The 18,444-nt window shown below is 53.3% G+C and overlaps 1 protein-coding gene across 1 annotated transcript in view; it reads left to right on the top strand.

Moving 5' to 3' along the window:
- Positions 1-18,444, top strand: part of EBF4 (EBF family member 4) — a 208,346-nt gene that overhangs the window by 41,480 nt on the left and 148,422 nt on the right. The window lies entirely within an intron of this gene.

The raw sequence follows: 18,444 nt of genomic DNA on the forward strand, positions 1-18,444 counted from the left end.
GAGGGGTCTGCAATCCGATAGCTACCAACCTCTCTGGTTTTCTGGACTTAGCTTGTATTTTTGTTTTTTCCTCCTTCGGTGACTCATTCATAACAGAATCACCAGCCATACAACAGATCCTATGGTACTCAATAGCAGGAAAGAATTGTAAAAAAAGTTTATCAGAATTTTTTTTTTTTGTGTATATTTTTTCCTCTATGTCTCTGAGGCCGTAGGGGGAATTTTTTTTTTTTCTTTCTCAATGGAGATGAAGCAATTGTCTGATCGTGTGGAGCAGCTCACTGCTGAGGTGCCGGGAATTTCCGCCTATCTTGCTCATTCACATGCTGCTGAACCAAAGATCCCTACTCCTGATGTGTTTTTTGGGGATCGGTCTAAGTTTTTGAATTTTAAGAATAATTGTAAATTATTTTTTGCCTTGAAGCCTAACTCGTCGGGGAGCTCCGCGCAGCAGGTTAAAATTGTCATCTCTTTGCTGCGCGGCGATCCCCAGGATTAGGCGTTTTCTTTGAAACCTGATGATCCTATTCTTACTAATGTGAATGCATTTTTTCAAGTCTTGGGGCTGTTGTGTGATGAACCTAATGCTATTGATCGGGCTGAAAAGGCCTTGTTGGCATTGAGCCAGGGTTAGGATTCTGCAGAGTTGTACTGTGAAATATTCCGAAAGTGGGCGGTCCTTACTACCTGGAATGATGGTGCCTTGGCAGCTCTCTTTCGGAAGGGTTTGTCAGAAACCGTATAAGATACTATGGTGGGATTTCCTGTTCCCTCTTATCTTGACGATTCTATGTCATTAGCCATTCAGGTCGATCAGCGTTTGCGTGAACGCAAAACTGCATGAGAGGTGTTGCCACCTGTTGAACAAATGTCTGAACCTATGCAATGTGATAGAGTTTTGTCTAGGGCGCAAAGTCAGGAGTTCAGAAGGCGTAATAAGCTGTGTTTCTTCTGTGGTGATGCCTCACATATTATTTCTGTCTGCCCTAAACGAGAGAAACATTTTGCACACACATTTGCTGTGGGTGTTGTTCAACCTAAGTTTCTTCTGGCAATTACTCTGATCTGCTCCCTGTCCACATTTTCCGCTAAGGCTTTTGTGGATTCGGGAGCAGCTCTGAACCTGATGGACTTGGATTTTGCTAAACGTTGTGGGTTTCCTATGACACCTCTGCGGACGCCTATCCCTTTGAGGGGTATTGATGCTACTCCTTTGGCGAAGAATAAACCTCAGTTTTGGACCCAGGTGGTAATGCAGGTTGCCCCAGACCATCAAGAGAATTGCAGATTTTTGGTGCTGCATAATTTGCATGATACCATTGTTCTGGGGTTTCCCTGGTTGCAAATCCATAATCCAGTTTTGGATTGGAAATCTGTGTCTGTGGTGAGTTGGGGTTGTCGGTGTGCCCTTAGTGATGCTCCTGTTTTCTCCACCTCTCCCCAGTCGCATGATGTTCCTGACTATTTGGCTGATTTTTATGATGTATTTAGTGAGAATGAGTCTGCGTCCTTGCCTCCTCATAGGAGTTATGACTGTGCAATTGAGTTGATGCCTGGGTGTAAATTTCCCAAGGGTCGACTGTTCAATTTATCTGTACCTGAGCACGAGGCTATGCGATCCTATATTAAGGAGTCGTTGGAGAAGGGTCATATTAGACCATCCTCTTCACCCTTAGGTGCTGGTTTTTTTTCGTGGCTAAGAAAGATGGTTCATTAAGACCTTGTATTGACTATCGTGCCCTGAACAAAATTACTGTTAAATATCAGTATCCGTTACCCCTGATTTCTGATCTATTCTCCAGTTAAAGTTTCTTGCTGGTTTACCAAGCTTGACCTTAGGGGGGCGTATAATCTTATTCGCATTAAGCATGGGGATGAATGGAAGACGGCGTTTAATACTCCGGAGGGACATTTTGAGTACCTGGTGATGCCTTTTGGGCTCACAAATGCCCCTTCTGTCTTCCAGTGCTTCATGAATGATATTTTCCGAGACTTGGTGGATAAATTTTTCATCATCTATCTGGATGATACTTTGATCTTTTCCAAGGATTGGGATTCTCATGTGGAACATATTCGGACTGTGTTCTGGATTTTGAGGGAGAATTCCCTGTATGTCAACGGATCGAAATGCCTTTTTGGTGTACAGAGGAATTCTTTTTTGGGATTTATTTTGTCTCCGTCAACTATTGAAATGGACCCGGCCAAGGTACAGGCCATTTATGATTGGGTTCAGCCCACTTCTTTGAAGGCTCTCCAGAAGTTTTTGGGTTTTGCTAATTTTTATCGTAAATTTATAGCTAATTTTTCTGGTATTGCCAAACCATTGACTGATTTGACTAAGAAGGGTGCTGATGTGCTGAGTTGGTCTCCAGAGGCTGTTTCTTCCTTTCAGGAGCTGAAGCGAAGGTTCACTTCTGCTCCGGTTTTGCGGCAACCTGATGTCTCACTCCCGTTTCAGGTAGAGGTGGACGCTTCTGAGATTGGTGCAGGAGCTGTTTTGTCCCAAAAAGATCCTGTAACATCTAAAATGAATCCCTGTGCTTTCTTTTCCCGAAAGTTCTCCCCATCCGAACGTAACTATTATGTGGGGAATCGGGAACTGTTAGCCATGAAATGGGCATTTGAGGAGTGGAGACATTGGTTGGAGGGAGCTAAACATCAAGTCGTGGTCCTTACTGACCACAAGAATTTGATTTACCTGGAGTCGGCCAAACGCTTGAATCCTAGACAGGCTAGGTGGGCCTTGTTTTTCACACGTTTTGATTTTGTCGTCTCTTTTCTTCCGGGCACTAAGAATGTCAAGGCAGACGCCCTCTCTAGGAGTTTCTTTGCTGATTCTCCTGTTGTGACCAAGCCTGCTACCATCTTAGGTGAGGGGGTAGTTCTTTCTGCCATCTCACCCGATTTGAGACGTGCTCTGGAAGAGATTCAGGAGGACAAACCTGAGCGTTGTCCCATTGGAAAATTGTATGTTCCTAACCAGTGGAGGAAGAGACTGATGTCTGAAGTTCATTGCTGTGCATAGGCTGGTCATCCAGGTATTTTTGGTACCAGAGATTTGGTGAGTCGGTCTTTTTGGTGGCCCGCCTTGTCTCGTGATGTCAGGAATTTTGTGCAGTCCTGTGGGGCTTGCTCTCGGTCTAAACCTTGTTCTCGCTCTAGTGGGTTGTTGATGCCTTTGCCGGTGCCCAGGAGGCCATGGACCCATATTTCAATGGATTTTATCTCTGATATGCCTGTCTCTCAGAGAATGACTGTTATTTGGGTGATTTGTGATAGATTCTCTAAGATGGTCCATCTTGTACCACTCCCTAAGTTGCCATCTTCCTCAGAGTTGGTGCCCTTGTTTTTGCAACAGGTGGTTCGCTTGCACGGGATTCATGAGACCATTGTATCTGACAGAGGAGTTCAGTTTGTGTCTGGATTTTGGAGGACTTTCTGTTCCAAGCTGGGAATTCAGTTGTACTTCTCTGCGTTTCTCCCTCAGACCAATGGGCAGACGGAGAGAACAATCCAGACTTTGGAGTCGTATTTGAGATGTTTTTTATTTCTGCTGATCAGGATGATTGGGTTTCATTTTTGCCCTTGGCCGAATTTGCTTTAAATAATAGAGCTAGTTCTGCCACTTTGATGTCACCCTTTTTTGTAACTTTGGGTTTCATCCTCGATTCTCTTCAGGGCAGGTGGAGCCTTCTGCCTGCCCAGGTGTGACACTGTGGTGGAGAGAATGCACCAGATCTGGGACGAAGTGGTGGTTAAGTTGTGTCTCTCCCAGGAAAAGGCCCAGTGGTTTTCCAACCGGCATAGGACCATTGGTCCCCAGTTTAAGGTGGGTGATATGGTTTGGTTGTCATCAAAGAATATCGCTATGAAGGTGGCTTCTCCAAAGTTTAAACCTAGATTTATTGGACCTTACAAGATTTTGGAGATTCTTAATCCAGTCTCTTTTCGACTGGCTCTTCCTGTTACATTTAAGATCCATAACGTGTTTCATAAGTCTCTGTTAAAGAGGTTTGTTGAACCAGTAGTGCCTGTGGTGGCACCTCCTGACCCGGTATTGGTTGAAGGTAATGTGGAATATGAGGTTGAGAAGATACTGGATTCTCGCCTGGCTAGACGGAGACTCCAGTATTTGGTTAAATGGAAGGGTTATGGCCAGGAGGATAATTCTTGGGTCCCTGCATCTGATATTCATGCCGAAAGATTGGTTCGTGCCTTTCATCTGGCCCATCCTGATCGCTCTGGTGGCGTGGATGAGGGTTCTGTGACCCCTCCTCAAGGGGGAGGTACTGTTGTGAGTTCATTTTCCCCTTCACCGTCGATGTCTGATGAACTCCCTCTTCTGGTGAAGGAAGGTAGTGAGGCTGATTACCAAACACCTGATCTGGTAGATGATGACTGGGTAACAGGAACTTCTGACTGGATATAAGGCAGCCGCCGCCCTTCTGAGTCACTGGTGATTTCTCTGCTGGATTCTTGGAGACCAGTCTGATTCCTGCTTCCCAAAGATAAGTTTTTGCTCTGCTATTGAACTTATTAGTTTTGTTTTGTTTACCTTGTTTTTTGGAGTTCAGCCATCCCCGGTTGGGGGTGTGCTGAGTTCCATTTTTGTCTCTGATCAGTTTGTCTCTTTGCTCTGTCTTCAGAATTTACCTGAGTGCTGATAGTCATTTTGAAGTCCTAGCGACTTCAGGGCCTGTTTTTCCTATCAGACGGTTGGGACATTTTTTGGTAGGGTTTTTTTACTGATTGCAGACAGCAGCTTTTCTATCCTGTCCTTTTTAGTTAGCTTGGGCCCCATCGTTTGCTCAACCTATCTTTCTATCTGTGTTAGTGTTTCATCTTGCTTCACAGTCATTATATGTTGGGGGCTGCCTTTTGCTTTGGGGTCTCCTCTGGGGCAGTTTAGATTTCCCCTTTCTTTCTTTAGGCCTATTTAGTTCTCCGGCTGTGATCGAGGGGTCTAGGGCATCGTAGGAACCCCCCCCACGGCTACTGTTAGTTGTTGTGGATAGGATGAGGGGTCTGTAATCCGATAGCTACCAACCTCTCTGGTTTTCTGGACTTAGCTTGTATTTTTGTTTTTTCCTCCTTCGGTGACTCATTCATAACAACAGACCATGTGGCTGGGGGAGGGGCACTTAACCAAACGTCCCCACTCATCGGCACGTCTCTGTGGCAGGAGGACTCCAGCTGAATCTGGCTCATTGTCCCCTCGCATCCCTTATGGTCTGTGACCTCAGCAAAAGGGGCCGGCTGGGGAGGTTCCACCCCCCCTTTCCCTCAGTTATGATTTGCTACAAAACTTAGAATAACTATATCTGAATGAGAAAAGCCCGTACCAACACACATAGGGCATCATTGTTTGTGATTTACCGAATAGAATCCGAAGACACCAAGCATGCCATACTTAAGACCCTCCATTTGGGAGCAATCCATATCTCAGTTTCTGAAGAGATTAGGATTTTGCAAGAGCCACCGTAGGAAAGCCGGGTCCGCGCAGATCACAGAAATGTCCGTTTCATTTTTCTGTCGTGACCGGATCCTGCGCTAGGCTTCTTTTAATATCTCTCATTCATATGCTTGCCCCGCATGGTTCAAACAAAGACATTCTTTTTCACTCAGCTTAATTAACATCCCTTACAGGGGGAGAGGAGGGAAGAATTCCTCGGTGTGAGTTCAGATTTCACAGAGCTGCAAGCAGGGGGGCCCTGGTCTGTGTGTGTGTGTAAGGCTACTTTCACATTAGCGTCGGCCGACGTATGTCGCAATGCCTCATTTTGGCGAAAAAACGCATCCTGCAAAGTTGCACGCAGGATGCGTTTTTTATCCATAGACTTGCATTAGCGTCGCATCCGTTGTGTGACGGATGCGTCGTGTTTTGGCGGCCACGACGCGTTTTTTTGTGCGTCGTGTCCGCCATTTTCGACCGCGCATACGCGGCCGAAACTCCGCCCCCTCCTCCCTGGACATTACAATGGGGCAGCGGATGCGTTGAAAAACTGCATCCGCTGCCCCCGTTGTGCAAAACTTTCACTACGTGCGACGGTACGTCGGGACGACGCAGTGCGACGGTACGTCGGGACGACGCAGTGCGACGGTACGTCGGGACGACGCAGTGCGACGGTACGTCGGGACGACGCAGTGCGACGGTACGTCGGCCGACGCTAGTGTGAAAGTAGCCTAAGTTGTGGGCGAAAAGAGGAGGGTGGAAGGAGGATGCTGCAAGCTTGTGACAGGCTACAATGTCCTCAGTAGAGTGAAATGGGAGATTTCTAGAAGGTTCTAGAAACATCATACTTTACTTTAACATACAGATCTTGCAGACATTTTACATTACAAATATACAAATATCCTTTGTGCTGCTGTGGCTGCTGCACTATTTTTTCTGTGATGATCTGACCCGCCCCTTGGTCCTCGCTTTGACCCGCGCCTTGGTCCTCACTCTGACCTGCGCCCTGGCCCTCGCTCTGACCCGCGCCCTAGTCCTCGCTCTGACACTCACCCTGGTCCTCGCTCTGACCCGCTCCCTGGTCCTCGCTCTGACCCGCGCCCTGGTCCTCGCTCTGACCCGCGCCCTGGCCCTCGCTCTGACCCGCGCCCTGGCCCTCGCTCTGACCCGCGCCCTGGCCCTCGCTCTGACCCGCGCCCTGGCCCTCGCTCTGACCCGCGCCCTGGCCCTCGCTCTGACCCGCGCCATTCAGGAACTTACAATAAAGACCATGTGACCCAAACCATGGTCACATTATGTTACTAACCACCCCCATAGGTGGGAGGTGTGTGTGGTTAACCAGTCCCATCCCGCTCTCCGGCTAACCCTGTAAGCCCCCCTAGTATAAACAAAACAAGGCTCGTGGAACTACAGGTCCCAGAGCAACATTACAGGCTTACAGCGCAGAGGACCTCCTCTGCTGCGACACATACTGTCCATTTACAATAATGCCGGTCATTGTCTCAGGGGCCCCTAGACCATGCACCCATGTCACCTTGCCCTACCAGTCGAGAGGGCCCTCTCAGTCGTCTTTGAGCGTCAGCTCTTGAAACATAGTCCAAACGGATTGCCCTAACGTGATGTGAACCTAGCCTAAGGCTTTCCATTGAGCCGACGATGACAAATGGTACCATCCCATCTTCACCAGCTACCTGGGCTTCGTCCTCAGCTGGAATCCTCACTCTCACCACAGCAGATTTATTCACGATTTCCTACATCACTTTTCCACGTCTCCCAATGACTCTCACCAGATTTCTGGGCACTTGAATGATGTCTTCCACAAAGCCCAGCCGACTTTGAGCCTTCTTTGCATGCTCCAAACGTTAAGCAGCTTCCTTATTCCTCACCAGGAACACCTGTTTTGTGTGGAGACGTTGTAGATGCATATCCCTCAGGATAGCCATCCGTTTCATTGTGACTTTCCTAGTTGACATTATGACCAACTGCCGAGTCTCTGGCGTCCAGAAAACACTCTACACACTTCTACTGGTTTTCTAAAGGCCTCATGCCCATCCTCACTGGCACATGCTTCTCTTAATGTTTTCGGGTACCTCTATCATGCACCTGAAGAGCGAGGTCTCACTCTCCATGGATGGACAGCTCCTGCTTTGCCCTGGACATCCCATCAAGTCCTCAAGCGGGTGATTGTCTTGTTCAGCTCTCAGCGCAAACTCTTCCTGAGCTTCGCACTCTTCAATACCCCTCGCCAAGATGGGCATTTGCAGCTCCACCTCGTTACCACTCCGGCACTGTCGCTGTAAGTCTGCGACCACCAACTTCTTCTCTTGTAGACGTCCCTCTAATGTTTCTCTGATCACCTCCATATCTTCCAATATGGCCTTGTTCAAGGTATGACATGTTGACAGGCGACCTCTGAGCTCAGAGACTTCCTCCTCCAGCTCATCCACTCTGTGCTCAGCCGCTTGTCTCAGGACCGTTTCTCGTTCCACACGCTCTTTTACTGTCTATTTAAGCCTCTCTATTTCATGATCCTATTCTCTTTTGGCCGGCAAGTGTCGCACCATCACTTCTTTGAATATATTTTCTGATGGGCCAGCTTCCATACTTGACATCTTTAACCTCTCTTGAGGCTCTGCCCGGTCACCCTTAGGTACCTCTCGACTCTCTGTAGCTTCACCTTCCCCATCTTTACAGTTTCAGCCTCTCCGGAGCCTTCACCTTGTGGAGCACTGTCCTCAGCATAACATCGTACTCCACCCTAGTGGTTGCTACGGGCAATGACACGTCACCTTCCTTCCTGACCTCTTCAGTGTCTGGAACATAACTCATCTTGAATTAAAGTCACAGTTCTTTCTTTATTGATATCCTTAAATGGTGCAATTTGTTCAGCCTCTCAGCACACTTTACGTCTTCGGCGATGGGAGGAAGACTTGCCATTTGTACCCGGGTCAATCTTACTGCACTTTGTTCCCCTTGTGTCACCGTCTGAATGCGAATCACCACCACTCAATCTGTCATCCTGGAATTAGCAGTCCTCACCTAAACAGGTATTGGACCCCTCTTCTGGAGCCACCCCCCTTCTAACTGTTGTATAACTGACCTGCTCCCCCTGTGGTCTAAAGACACCACTGACCTGCGCCCCCTGTGGTCTAAAGACACCACTGACCTGCACCCCCTGTGGTCTAAAGACACCACTGACCTGCGCCCCCTGTGGTCTAAAGACATCACTGACCTGCGCCCCCTGTGGTCTAAAGACATCACTGACCTGCGCCCCCTGTGGTCTAAAGACACCACTGACCTGCTCCCCCTGTGGTCTAAAGACATCACTGACCTGCGCCCCCTGTGGTCTAAAGACACCACTGACCTGCGCCCCCTGTGGTCTAAAGACACCACTGACCTGCGCCCCCTGTGGTCTAAAGACATCACTGACCTGCGCCCCCTGTGGTCTAAAGACATCACTGACCTGCGCCCCCTGTGGTCTAAAGACACCACTGACCTGCGCCCCCTGTGGTCTAAAGACATCACTGACCTGCGCCCCCTGTGGCCTAAAGACACCACTGACCTGCGCCCCCTGTGGTCTAAAGACACCACTGACCTGCGCCCCCTGTGGTCTAAAGACATCACTGACCTGCGCCCCCTGTGGTCTAAAGACATCACTGACCTGCGCCCCCTGTGGTCTAGAGACATCACTGACCTGCGCCCCCTGTGGTCTAAAGACATCACTGACCTGCGCCCCCTGTGGTCTAAAGACACCACTGACCTGCGCCCCCTGTGGTCTAAAGACACCACTGACCTGCGCCCCCTGTGGTCTAAAGACACCACTGACCTGCGCCCCCTGTGGTCTAAAGACACCACTGACCTGCACCCCCTGTGGTCTAAAGACATCACTGACCTGCGCCCCCTGTGGTCTAAAGACACCACTGACCTGCGCCCCCTGTGGTCTAAAGACATCACTGACCTGCGCCCCCTGTGGTCTAAAGACATCACTGACCTGCGCCCCCTGTGGTCTAAAGACACCACTGACCTGCGCCCCCTGTGATCTAAAGACACCACTGACCTGCGCCCCCTGTGGTCTAAAGACACCACTGACCTGCGCCCCCTGTGGACTAAAGACACCACTGACCTGCGCCGCCTGTGATCTAAAGACACCACTGACCTGCGCCCCCTGTGGACTAAAGACACCACTGACCTGCGCCCCCTGTGGTCTAAAGACATCACTGACCTGCGCCCCCTGTGATCTAAAGACACCACTGACCTGCGCCCCCTGTGGTCTAAAGACACCACTGACCTGCGCCCCCTGTGGTCTAAAGACACCACTGACCTGCGCCCCCTGTGATCTAAAGACACCACTGACCTGCGCCCCCTGTGGACTAAAGACACCACTGACCTGCGCCCCCTGTGGTCTAAAGACATCACTGACCTGCGCCCCCTGTGGTCTAAAGACACCACTGACCTGCGCCCCCTGTGATCTAAAGACACCACTGACCTGCGCCCCCTGTGGACTAAAGACACCACTGACCTGCGCCCCCTGTGGTCTAAAGACACCACTGACCTGCGCCCCCTGTGGTCTAAAGACACCACTGACCTGCGCCCCCTGTGATCTAAAGACACCACTGACCTGCGCCCCCTGTGGACTAAAGACACCACTGACCTGCGCCCCCTGTGGTCTAAAGACATCACTGACCTGCGCCCCCTGTGGTCTAAAGACACCACTGACCTGCGCCCCCTGTGATCTAAAGACACCACTGACCTGCGCCCCCTGTGGACTAAAGACACCACTGACCTGCGCCCCCTGTGGTCTAAAGACACCACTGACCTGCTCCCCCTGTGGTCTAAAGACATCACTGACCTGCTCCCCCTGTGGTCTAAAGACATCACTGACCTGCGCCCCCTGTGGTCTAAAGACACCACTGACCTGCGCCCCCTGTGGTCTAAAGACACCACTGACCTGCGCCCCCTGTGGTCTAAAGACACCACTGACCTGCGCCCCCTGTGGTCTAAAGACACCACTGACCTGCGCCCCCTGTGGTCTAAAGACATCACTGACCTGCGCCCCCTGTGATCTAAAGACACCACTGACCTGCGCCCCCTGTGGACTAAAGACACCACTGACCTGCGCCCCCTGTGGTCTAAAGACATCACTGACCTGCGCCCCCTGTGGTCTAAAGACACCACTGACCTGCGCCCCCTGTGGTCTAAAGACATCACTGACCTGCGCCCCCTGTGGTCTAAAGACACCACTGACCTGCGCCCCCTGTGATCTAAAGACACCACTGACCTGCGCCCCCTGTGGACTAAAGACACCACTGACCTGCGCCCCCTGTGGTCTAAAGACATCACTGACCTGCGCCCCCTGTGGTCTAAAGACACCACTGACCTGCGCCCCCTGTGGTCTAAAGACATCACTGACCTGCGCCCCCTGTGGTCTAAAGACACCACTGACCTGCGCCCCCTGTGGTCTAAAGACATCACTGACCTGCGCCCCCTGTGGTCTAAAGACACCACTGACCTGCGCCCCCTGTGGTCTAAAGACACCACTGACCTGCGCCCCCTGTGGTCTAAAGACACCACTGACCTGCGCCCCCTGTGATCTAAAGACACCACTGACCTGCGCCCCCTGTGGACTAAAGACACCACTGACCTGCGCCCCCTGTGGTCTAAAGACACCACTGACCTGCTCCCCCTGTGGTCTAAAGACATCACTGACCTGCGCCCCCTGTGGTCTAAAGACACCACTGACCTGCGCCCCCTGTGGTCTAAAGACACCACTGACCTGCGCCCCCTGTGGTCTAAAGACACCACTGACCTGCGCCCCCTGTGGTCTAAAGACACCACTGACCTGCGCCCCCTGTGGTCTAAAGACATCACTGACCTGCGCCCCCTGTGGTCTAAAGACACCACTGACCTGCGCCCCCTGTGGTCTAAAGACATCACTGACCTGCGCCCCCTGTGGTCTAAAGACACCACTGACCTGCGCCCCCTGTGGTCTAAAGACACCACTGACCTGCGCCCCCTGTGGTCTAAAGACATCACTGACCTGCGCCCCCTGTGGTCTAAAGACACCACTGACCTGCGCCCCCTGTGGTCTAAAGACATCACTGACCTGCGCCCCCTGTGGTCTAAAGACACCACTGACCTGCGCCCCCTGTGGTCTAAAGACATCACTGACCTGTGCCCCCTGTGGTCTAAAGACATCCCTGACCTGCGCCCCCTGTGGTCTAAAGACATCACTGACCTGCGCCCCCTGTGGTCTAAAGACATCACTGACCTGCGCCCCCTGTGGTCTAAAGACACCACTGACCTGCGCCCCCTGTGGTCTAAAGACATCACTGACCTGCGCCCCCTGTGGTCTAAAGACATCACTGACCTGCGCCCCCTGTGGTCTAAAGACATCACTGACCTGCTCCCCCTGTGGTCTAAAGACACCACTGACCTGCGCCCCCTGTGGTCTAAAGACATCACTGACCTGCTCCCCCTGTGGTCTAAAGACATCACTGACCTGCTCCCCCTGTGGTCTAAAGACATCACTGACCTGCGCCCCCTGTGGTCTAAAGACATCACTGACCTGCGCCCCCTGTGGTCTAAAGACATCACTGACCTGCGCCCCCTGTGGTCTAAAGACATCACTGACCTGCTCCCCCTGTGGTCTAAAGACACCACTGACCTGCGCCCCCTGTGGTCTAAAGACATCACTGACCTGCTCCCCCTGTGGTCTAAAGACATCACTGACCTGCGCCCCCTGTGGTCTAAAGACATCACTGACCTGCTCCCCCTGTGGTCTAAAGACATCACTGACCTGCGCCCCCTGTGGTCTAAAGACACCACTGACCTGCGTCCCCTGTGGCCTAAAGACATCACTGACCTGCGCCCCCTGTGGTCTAAAGACACCACTGACCTGCGCCCCCTGTGGTCTAAAGACATCACTGACCTGCGCCCCCTGTGGTCTAAAGACACCACTGACCTGCGTCCCCTGTGGCCTAAAGACACCACTGACCTGCGCCCCCTGTGGTCTAAAGACACCACTGACCTGCGCCCCCTGTGGTCTAAAGACATCACTGACCTGCGCCCCCTGTGGTCTAAAGACACCACTGACCTGCGTCCCCTGTGGCCTAAAGACACCACTGACCTGCGCCCCCTGTGGTCTAAAGACACCACTGACCTGCGCCCCCTGTGGTCTAAAGACATCACTGACCTGCGCCCCCTGTGGTCTAAAGACATCACTGACCTGCGCCCCCTGTGGTCTAAAGACATCACTGACCTGCTCCCCCTGTGGTCTAAAGACACCACTGACCTGCGCCCCCTGTGGTCTAAAGACACCACTGACCTGCGCCCCCTGTGGTCTAAAGACATCACTGACCTGCTCCCCCTGTGGTCTAAAGACACCACTGACCTGCGCCCCCTGTGGTCTAAAGACACCACTGACCTGCGCCCCCTGTGATCTAAAGACATCACTGACCTGCGCCCCCTGTGGTCTAAAGACATCACTGACCTGCGCCCCCTGTGGTCTAAAGACATCACTGACCTGCGCCCCCTGTGGTCTAAAGACATCACTGACCTGCGCCCCCTGTGGTCTAAAGACATCACTGACCTGCGCCCCCTGTGGTCTAAAGACATCACTGACCTGCGCCCCCTGTGGCCTAAAGACATCACTGACCTGCGCCCCCTGTGGTCTAAAGACATCACTGACCTGCGCCCCCTGTGGTCTAAAGACATCACTGACCTGCGCCCCCTGTGGTCTAAAGACATCACTGACCTGCGCCCCCTGTGGTCTAAAGACACCACTGACCTGCGCCCCCTGTGGTCTAAAGACATCACTGACCTGCGCCCCCTGTGGTCTAAAGACATCACTGACCTGCTCCCCCTGTGATCTAAAGACACCACTGACCTGCGCCCCCTGTGGTCTAAAGACACCACTGACCTGCGCCCCCTGTGGTCTAAAGACACCACTGACCTGCGCCCCCTGTGGCCTAAAGACACCACTGACCTGCGCCCCCTGTGGTCTAAAGACATCACTGACCTGCGCCCCCTGTGGTCTAAAGACATCACTGACCTGCGCCCCCTGTGGTCTAAAGACACCACTGACCTGCGCCCCCTGTGGTCTAAAGACATCACTGACCTGCGCCCCCTGTGGTCTAAAGACATCACTGACCTGCGCCCCCTGTGGTCTAAAGACACCACTGACCTGCGCCCCCTGTGGCCTAAAGACACCACTGACCTGCGCCCCCTGTGGTCTAAAGACATCACTGACCTGCTCCCCCTGTGGTCTAAAGACACCACTGACCTGCGCCCCCTGTGGTCTAAAGACATCACTGACCTGCGCCCCCTGTGGTCTAAAGACACCACTGACCTGCTCCCCCTGTGGTCTAAAGACATCACTGACCTGCGCCCCCTGTGGTCTAAAGACATCACTGACCTGCTCCCCCTGTGGTCTAAAGACATCACTGACCTGCGCCCCCTGTGGTCTAAAGACATCACTGACCTGCTCCCCCTGTGGTCTAAGGACATCACTGACCTGCGCCCCCTGTGGTCTAAAGACATCACTGACCTGCGCCCCCTGTGGTCTAAAGACACCACTGACCTGCGCCCCCTGTGGTCTAAAGACACCACTGACCTGCGCCCCCTGTGGTCTAAAGACATCACTGACCTGCGCCCCCTGTGGTCTAAAGACACCACTGACCTGCGCCCCCTGTGGTCTAAAGACACCACTGACCTGCGCCCCCTGTGGTCTAAAGACACCACTGACCTGCGCCCCCTGTGGTCTAAAGACATCACTGACCTGCGCCCCCTGTGGTCTAAAGACACCACTGACCTGCGCCCCCTGTGGTCTAAAGACACCACTGACCTGCGCCCCCTGTGGTCTAAAGACATCACTGACCTGCTCCCCCTGTGGTCTAAAGACATCACTGACCTGCTCTCCCTGTGGTCTAAAGACACCACTGACCTGCGCCCCCTGTGGTCTAAAGACATCACTGACCTGCTCTCCCTGTGGTCTAAAGACATCACTGACCTGCGCCCCCTGTGGTCTAAAGACATCACTGACCTGCGCCCCCTGTGGTCTAAAGACATCACTGACCTGCGCCCCCTGTGGTCTAAAGACACCACTGACCTGCGCCCCCTGTGGTCTAAAGACACCACTGACCTGCGCCCCCTGTGGCCTAAAGACACCACTGACCTGCGCCCCCTGTGGTCTAAAGACACCACTGACCTGCGCCCCCTGTGGTCTAAAGACACCACTGACCTGCGCCCCCTGTGGCCTAAAGACACCACTGACCTGCGCCCCCTGTGGTCTAAAGACACCACTGACCTGCGCCCCCTGTGGTCTAAAGACACCACTGACCTGCGCCCCCTGTGGTCTAAAGACACCACTGACCTGCTCCCCCTGTGGACTAAAGACACCACTGACCTGCGCCCCCTGTGGTCTAAAGACATCACTGACCTGCGCCCCCTGTGGACTAAAGACACCACTGACCTGCGCCCCCTGTGGTCTAAAGACACCACTGACCTGCTCCCCCTGTGGACTAAAGACACCACTGACCTGCGCCCCCTGTGGTCTAAAGACACCACTGACCTGCGCCCCCTGTGGTCTAAAGACATCACTGACCTGCGCCCCCTGTGGTCTAAAGACACCACTGACCTGCGCCCCCTGTGGTCTAAAGACACCACTGACCTGCGCCCCCTGTGGTCTAAAGACACCACTGACCTGCGCCCCCTGTGGTCTAAAGACACCACTGACCTGCGCCCCCTGTGGTCTAAAGACACCACTGACCTGCGCCCCCTGTGGTCTAAAGACACCACTGACCTGCGCCCCCTGTGGTCTAAAGACACCACTGACCTGCGCCCCCTGTGGTCTAAAGACACCACTGACCTGCGCCCCCTGTGGTCTAAAGACATCACTGACCTGCGCCCCCTGTGGTCTAAAGACATCACTGACCTGCTCCCCCTGTGGTCTAAAGACATCACTGACCTGCGCCCCCTGTGGTCTAAAGACACCACTGACCTGCGCCCCCTGTGGTCTAAAGACATCACTGACCTGCGCCCCCTGTGGTCTAAAGACACCACTGACCTGCGCCCCCTGTGGTCTAAAGACACCACTGACCTGCGCCCCCTGTGGTCTAAAGACATCACTGACCTGCGCCCCCTGTGGTCTAAAGACATCACTGACCTGCGCCCCCTGTGGTCTAAAGACACCACTGACCTGCTCCCCCTGTGGCCTAAAGACATCACTGACCTGCGCCCCCTGTGGTCTAAAGACACCACTGACCTGCGCCCCCTGTGGTCTAAAGACATCACTGACCTGCGCCCCCTGTGGCCTAAAGACACCACTGACCTGCGCCCCCTGTGGTCTAAAGACACCACTGACCTGCGCCCCCTGTGGTCTAAAGACACCACTGACCTGCGCCCCCTGTGGTCTAAAGACACCACTGACCTGCGCCCCCTGTGGTCTAAAGACACCACTGACCTGCGCCCCCTGTGGTCTAAAGACATCACTGACCTGCGCCCCCTGTGGTCTAAAGACATCACTGACCTGCGCCCCCTGTGGTCTAAAGACACCACTGACCTGCGCCCCCTGTGGTCTAAAGACACCACTGACCTGCGCCCCCTGTGGTCTAAAGACATCACTGACCTGCGCCCCCTGTGGTCTAAAGACACCACTGACCTGCGCCCCCTGTGGTCTAAAGACATCACTGACCTGCGCCCCCTGTGGTCTAAAGACACCACTGACCTGCGCCCCCTGTGGTCTAAAGACACCACTGACCTGCGCCCCCTGTGGTCTAAAGACACCACTGACCTGCGCCCCCTGTGGTCTAAAGACACCACTGACCTGCGCCCCCTGTGGTCTAAAGACACCACTGACCTGCGCCCCCTGTGGTCTAAAGACACCACTGACCTGCGCCCCCTGTGGTCTAAAGACATCACTGACCTGCGCCCCCTGTGGTCTAAAGACACCACTGACCTGCGCCCCCTGTGGTCTAAAGACACCACTGACCTGCGCCCCCTGTGGTCTAAAGACATCACTGACCTGCGCCCCCTGTGGTCTAAAGACATCACTGACCTGCGCCCCCTGTGGTCTAAAGACACCACTGACCTGCGCCCCCTGTGGTCTAAAGACACCACTGACCTGCGCCCCCTGTGGTCTAAAGACATCACTGACCTGCGCCCCCTGTGGTCTAAAGACACCACTGACCTGCGCCCCCTGTGGTCTAAAGACATCACTGACCTGCGCCCCCTGTGGTCTAAAGACATCACTGACCTGCGCCCCCTGTGGTCTAAAGACACCACTGACCTGCGCCCCCTGTGGTCTAAAGACACCACTGACCTGCGCCCCCTGTGGTCTAAAGACACCACTGACCTGCGCCCCCTGTGGTCTAAAGACACCACTGACCTGCGCCCCCTGTGGTCTAAAGACACCACTGACCTGCGCCCCCTGTGGTCTAAAGACACCACTGACCTGCGCCCCCTGTGGTCTAAAGACATCACTGACCTGCGCCCCCTGTGGTCTAAAGACACCACTGACCTGCGCCCCCTGTGGTCTAAAGACACCACTGACCTGCGCCCCCTGTGGTCTAAAGACATCACTGACCTGCGCCCCCTGTGGTCTAAAGACACCACTGACCTGCGCCCCCTGTGGTCTAAAGACATCACTGACCTGCGCCCCCTGTGGTCTAAAGACACCACTGACCTGCGCCCCCTGTGGTCTAAAGACACCACTGACCTGCGCCCCCTGTGGTCTAAAGACATCACTGACCTGCGCCCCCTGTGGTCTAGAGACACCACTGACCTGCGCCCCCTGTGGTCTAAAGACATCACTGACCTGCTCCCCCTGTGGTCTAAAGACACCACTGACCTGCGCCCCCTGTGGTCTAAAGACATCACTGACCTGCGCCCCCTGTGGTCTAGAGACATCACTGACCTGCGCCCCCTGTGGTCTAAAGACACCACTGACCTGCTCCCCCTGTGGTCTAAAGACATCACTGACCTGCACCCCCTGTGGTCTAAAGACATCACTGACCTGCGCCCCCTGTGGTCTAGAGACACCACTGACCTGCGCCCCCTGTGGTCTAGAGACACCACTGACCTGCGCCCCCTATGGTCTAGAGACGCCTCTGAACTGCGCGGTTTTGATGCTTTTTTAAATTTCTTGTTTTCTATGTGGAGTCTAAAAAAAAAAAAAGCAGAAAGTTTATTAAGGATCAAAGATTTTCTGTTTATAAAAACACATTAATTACAGCTTCACTTCTGCACCAGAAACGCATCACATAATGGGGAGAAGATTGTTACTGTGTAATTTGGTGCAGATCCTGCAGAAAACGAAAACCATAATATTTCTGCACCGTGTGAACACGGCCTTACAGATGTCGTATAGTGACGCTACATAAGGATGAGAAAGTTCTGGCGGCTCTGACTGTGAATGAAGGAGCAAACAATAATCCCCAGGACCCAACTAGAGAAGAGCCGGACGCACAGAGGACGTCACTCTGACCCTGGGGATCAGAAGCTACCGGGGTCCCTGGAAGATTCACGCCCTCCTGTCTAACCACTAGGTACCTCTGATCTGCACGCTGGACCGGAGACCCGGGAATCCGCGCTCATCTCCAGTGCCGCCTGTCCTGGATACAGCAGACAGTCCCAGATTTGGGTCTACAACCTGCAGTCTTGGGCGGAATGTCCCTCACTACCGCCACCCCTCTGACAACTACTCCTGCTAGGGGGACAAAGAAATGGTAAATGGGCGTGGATTGCATAATTTGTCCCGCTTTCTGATCTTCAAAAGTTGGGTGATATGTAGATGAGAAAGTTCTGGCTGCTACAACTATGAATGAGCAAAACATTAATCCAAAGATCACTACGGTCCCGGTTACGATGAGTCAGTCCCGGATTTGTGTCTACGCCCTGCAGTCTCGGGCGTTTGCTGATTGTCCCTCACTGCCAGTGCCCCTCTGACAACTCCTCCTGCCGGGGGAGAAAGACATGGTATATTGGTGTGGCTAGGC

The sequence above is a fragment of the Dendrobates tinctorius genome, unplaced genomic scaffold (genome assembly GCF_039654945.1).
Source record: "Dendrobates tinctorius isolate UK_male_01 unplaced genomic scaffold, ASM3965494v1 ptg000367l, whole genome shotgun sequence".
Taxonomy (NCBI): Eukaryota; Metazoa; Chordata; class Amphibia; order Anura; family Dendrobatidae; genus Dendrobates; species Dendrobates tinctorius.